General features: G+C 39.7%; 1 long non-coding RNA gene across 1 annotated transcript; it reads right to left on the reverse strand.

Moving 5' to 3' along the window:
* Positions 1 to 284: 284 nt before the first annotated feature.
* Positions 285 to 4,925, reverse strand: LOC310676098. The gene is made up of 3 exons (XR_014510409.1): positions 4,890 to 4,925; positions 1,062 to 1,247; positions 285 to 411 (listed from the first exon to the last, which is right to left on the reverse strand). It is a non-coding gene; the product is annotated as an uncharacterized lncRNA (long non-coding RNA).
* Positions 4,926 to 5,502: the final 577 nt, after the last annotated feature.

Below are 5,502 nucleotides of genomic sequence, written 5' to 3' on the forward strand. Positions count from 1 at the left end.
GAAGAAAACCATCACAAGTTTAATACTTTTAAAGGTCTTGAGTTAGGACATGTGTTTGAAATGTCTCATAAGGTGTCCATTTTTTAAAAAAATGTTTTTGTACAGTAGTTAGAAGGTTTATGTCAAATTCTATGTTTGCATTACAAACTGGGGTGGGGACATTTATGCCCCCTGGCATGTGTGTGCTGTGCTGTAATAGAAATGTATAACTTATTCCTTACATTGGTTATTATATCAGGCATTTTACCACAGAGCTACATTAAACAAAATGTATAAACCATTGGTGAATGCTCAATTAAATAATCTTTATTCATGAGTTTTCTAAGCTGTGCAGGCAATGTTTCACAGTGATTAGTTGGTTCCCGAAAATAAAATTCTCCATTGTCCTTCCAAATCTCAATAACAGCCATCCTATATAAAAGTGATGAAAATGGGTTATGAGCTGCAATAGAAAATAGCAACGTGCATCTTCATGGAAGAACTTAATGGGGAAATGCAGCTTTTTCAATGTATTAATCTCCATGGGTGAAGAGGCAAGCCAGCATTTTAAAGCAAAGCTGTGGCTTTTCTCTTGGCAGTTGGCAACAGTTGTGTCCAAACCAAGAGACATAGAGAGCTGTTGCCGCCCCATTTCTTTGGATCATGGCTTTGGGCAAGACCCAAAACCACCATTTTATTCATCATGCTCAGTGCAAGCATGTGGCGTTCTTGCATGCTTGAACTCATGGCATTGCCATCTGAATTATGCCAGGCACACTCCTAATTTGTGCATGTCAAATATAAGACTGGCATGCTTCAAAAAGTACAGGTGACTAGTGTGGAAGCGGTGCCTCCTCTCCCAGCAGCCCCTCTACCCGCAACATGCCTGCCTTGTAATTAATCATTGGTGCTGCCATCTCAATTGTGCCAGCCACACCACTGACATGGGCAGGGAGGTCTGTTCAGTGTACTGCATACACCAGCATTATGTGCAGGCGGTCAATCTGTCACCAACTAGTAAAAAGTGGTGTTGCGGGAAGAGGCACAAAGGGAGCTTGCCCGCCTCACCCTCCCATCCATACCTGGAGCCAGCCTTCCTTTTCATGCTGAGCAATTCAGTTACATGGCTGAGAACAGAAAACTGGAGGTAGCAACAGAGGTGAAGAGTTGTGTTAATGGGAGGCAGCAGCAATATGTAATGGAGATGGTGGGCAAATCCTGAGATCCAGATCTTGTTCCTCATCCGGTCTGTACATATGTATGTGGTTCTGTGTTGAAATTCATAAAAACCGAATGCTCTTAGTGAGACAAGCATCTACTGTCAGACCTTGCTAAAATATGTTTTATGAGAAACGAACGTAGGAATGAGACCATTATTGAGAGGCGAGGTATGGCCTTCAGATATCTCCTTATAAGCTGAGAGCTTTATCTGGTGGCACCTCACAAAATGACATTATCAATAAGCTTTCATTATTTTATTTTGCTGCATTGTATCCCAGAAGGCTATGCTGAACATTCAAAATGCACCCATCTGCCTGAAGTTTTCGGGTGTGATGAATGACTGAAGAAGTGTGCATGCACACAAAAGCTTACACCCAGAACAAACTTAGTTGGTCTCTAAGGTGCTACTGGACCATTTTCTTATTTTTGTATTTTATTTCAACTGTATCAGACCAACACGGCCACCTACCTGAATCTAGACATTAAAAAGGTAAAGGTAAAGGACCCTTGGACCCTTAATTCCAGAAAAAGGGGACTATTGGGTTGCGGCGCTCATCTCACTTTCAGGCCAAGGGAGCCGGCGTTTGTCCACAGACAGCTTTCCAGGTCATGTGGCCAGCATGACTAAACCGCTTCTGGCGCAACGGAACACCGTGACGGAAACCAGAGTGCAACAAAAACACCGTTTACCATCCCCCCCACATAGGTACCTATTTATCTACTGCTCTGGTGTGCTTTGGAACTGCAAGGTTGGCAGGAGCTGGGACAGAGCAATGGAAGCTCACCCCATCGTAGGGATTCGAACCGCCGACCTTCCGATCGGCAAGCCCAAGAGGCTTGGTGTTTTAGACCACAGTGCCACCTGCGTCCGTAGAGAATGACAGTACACTGCAATGCATCCAATTGGAAAAGAACTTTGAAAACCACAAAACCATTAAACAAATAATCCAGCAGCAGAGAAATTGGTTTTTAAACTCAGTCATCTGCAAATATATAAAGGAGAGAAAAATATATTTACTTGACATCAGAACTTCAAATAGAGGTTGATGTGTGGACATGGCTAAGGAAGCAAATCTATGCAAAAGACGCTGGCATAAAGCAAGCTTCTGTGATGCTTATATCTGAGCATCTCAGCATCCTGGTGCTTATGTGTGAAGAGTACAAGATTGTAGTCCAGGTGTACCCTCACTGGATGTCCCCTTCCCTTTCAGTTATTTGTATCCTTAATGAATTTTCCACATCCTTCTGTCAGCAACCTTCCATTGTGTAATCACTTACAGACTCACGTTAAGCTCTTTTGGAAGGGGCCCGGGCAGGAAGAAGTCAGCCCTGAGTTTTATATTTTACTTAAATCATTAATAACTGGAGACTTAATTCTCATTGACAAATCCTGTCTCAGCTTAGAATTTTATTGGAAGGCTCTGCTGTGGTAAATTATGATTTGTAATACTTGGCTATCATTGGTGACACATAACTGAGGCTTTATATCATTCCAAGCATATCCTCAATATAAGTAACCTACTTTTTCTGATCATGGAGTCTTCAGAACTATGATATATTCAGCTCGTCTTACTGGAAATATAAAGTACTAGACAGATCAAAACTATCTTCTGAATGGAACTTATAGGAATAGTAATAATACATCATTCAATTTTTCCTCTTCAAAGATTGTGAGTCTTCTTGAAAGGGATATCTATTATGTAGCTTCCAAATATGCTTCTTGGAGGTTTTTAAAAGCAGAGATTGAATTTCAACAAATTTCTCAGTGGGTTTCCAAGATAGCTCTGTGGCATGGAAGGATGCAATGCAAGAAATCAATACTTAAAAAAAAAATACTATTCATATTTTATGTATTCAGTCAAAAAGCTAATTTTGAACAAATTTGCATAAGTTGAGATACATGGAGTCATGCATAAACCTGCAGTACAAAGGAAAAGTAGCCACCTCTATCATTTTTCAGCTTCTAAATTGCCACAAATGTATGAGAAAACAACAATGAGAGAAATTAGGGCAATCAAGTGGATTTTGTTAGATCACACTGTCAGATCCTAGGAAAAATAAGCGTTCACTGATTGACAAATCCTGGTCAAATAAGAAACAAGGGCAACTAAGAACATAAAAAGGGCCAGGCTGGATCAGAAAGGCCTCTCTTGTCCAACAATCTGTTCTCACAGTTGCCCACCCAACGCTTTTGGGAAGGGTAACCCCCCCCCCCACTGTTGCAATCCAGCAACTGGCCTTCAGTCATATAGCTTTTCAGAACCTAGAAGCAATACGACTGTATAGCAATCATGACTACGCTCCATGAATTTGTCTAATCCCCATTTAGAGCTTTGTAAGTTGAGGACGTCACCATGTCTTGTGGATGTGAACTCCAGAATTATACATTGTGCCAAAATAACAACTGAACTGGGGTATTCGTACGCTTAGTAGTCCAGAGAGGCACCAAGACACTGAACCCGAAACAAAGAGCTAAAATACACAGCAAATGTCATGGTAACAGCACTATGAAAAGTCCCGCACAAATGAGGTAGGAAAACACCATGTAAGCATAATCTAATGATTATGGTTAACAACAGGGTAAAGCTACCATATTTCCATTCCAAACCAACACAATCAATTATTTTCTTTTCAAAAGTACCCACCCACCTACAGATACATGTGTTTGCATGTAATGTGTAGTTTGACTCTAAATTAAAGGTAAAGGGACACCTGACCATTAAGTCCAGTCGTGAATGACTCTGGGATTGCGGCACTCATCTCGCTTTACTGGCCAAGGGAGCCAACGTTTGTCCGCAGATAGTTTTTCCGGATCATGTGGCCAGCATGACTAAGCCGCTTCTGGCAAACCAGAGCAGTGCACGGAAACGCCGTTTACCTTCCCGCCGGAGCGGTACCTATTTATCTACTTGCACTTTGACGTGCTTTCAAACTGCTAGGTTGACTCTAAATTAGGACTGTCTAATTTTCAAAGTTTTGAACTGTTCACTTGTATAGAGTTTTCCCTATTTGCTTGCCCTTGCTTTTGGAGTATCTGTGAAAAGTCCACAGAGTTTCTTAAATATCCATACTTTTAAAAAAGAATAATTACTGCTCATTTGCATTTCCAGTTGTTGCCCCTCCCACCCCAATCTGGATAGGCATTGTGATTGTGAACCAGCATGCTGATCAATGAGTTGTTCTTGTTATGGACAAAATGAATATCAAAATATATAACCCAATTAGAGTCAGTGTTACGTTCAGATATGTGTACTGATGACCATCCAGACTCAGTTTTTCCCCTCTCCACATCTCTCACACAATACCTTGCACATCAAACCTCCAATTACCATTACCACCCACAGTGGAAAATAAATTGGATTGAATCAGGCAACAGGAAAGTTCAAGATAATTGTCTGCACCAGCAGAACAACATCTAAATCAGAAACTGAACCTGGAGGACTACCTAATTAAATGTATTTTTAATTTTAGAGGGAACATTTTATATTTGCTTTTTTAATATACTTTTATCTTCGTGGAGACTGAATGCGGTGAGCTCTAAAATTTGAATGGATGACTAAATTACATAAACTGTAGATGGGGAAATTCATTTACGTATATATTTCATGGTTGACCTGTGACATAGTTAGGTGGATTAATGTTTTGTTGTATTTTTTCTTCTTTTATTGGATGTTTTTCAGTGTACCTACCTTGATTTATAAGAAACATTTTTTTCAAGGAGAAACATTTCCTAAGGCAGAAAAAATGCATCCATGTTAGTCCCCAATTAACCAGTTGCAGGAAAGAAACTCTCGCCTAAGAGTAATATTTAATTGTATTATAACATACAAAGGTTAATATATTGTGTCAGACTGAATTATTGATTGATTGATTGATTAGATTTCTTATCTGTCCTTTAGCCATAATGTCCCAACAATAAAATACACATTTATAAAACAAAAAGAATAAAATATACTTCCATATATAAAACATTTCTTTTTTTAAAAAAACTATATATATATATGCAGTTAAAAATACAGATGGATAAAGATCTCCACTTAAAAGCCTTGTGGAAAGAATAAAGTCTTCAGTAAGTGCAGGAAAGACGACATAGACAGCACCTGTCTAATATGCATTGGGAAATAATTCTAAAGGACACGTGGACACCATACTACATGCCTAATTCATATGTTGTATGGAATGGGTCTCCTGATAAGACAGTCCTCTGGTGCAGAAATTGTGGGGTGTAAAACTTATAGCAGTCAAGTACAACATTCCTACAGTGGACATGTTAGGGGATGTTTTCTACCACTCAGGAGAAAA

The sequence above is a fragment of the Podarcis tiliguerta genome (assembly GCF_965153285.1).
Source record: "Podarcis tiliguerta genome assembly, chromosome: 4".
In the NCBI taxonomy this organism is placed as follows: domain Eukaryota; kingdom Metazoa; phylum Chordata; class Lepidosauria; order Squamata; family Lacertidae; genus Podarcis; species Podarcis tiliguerta.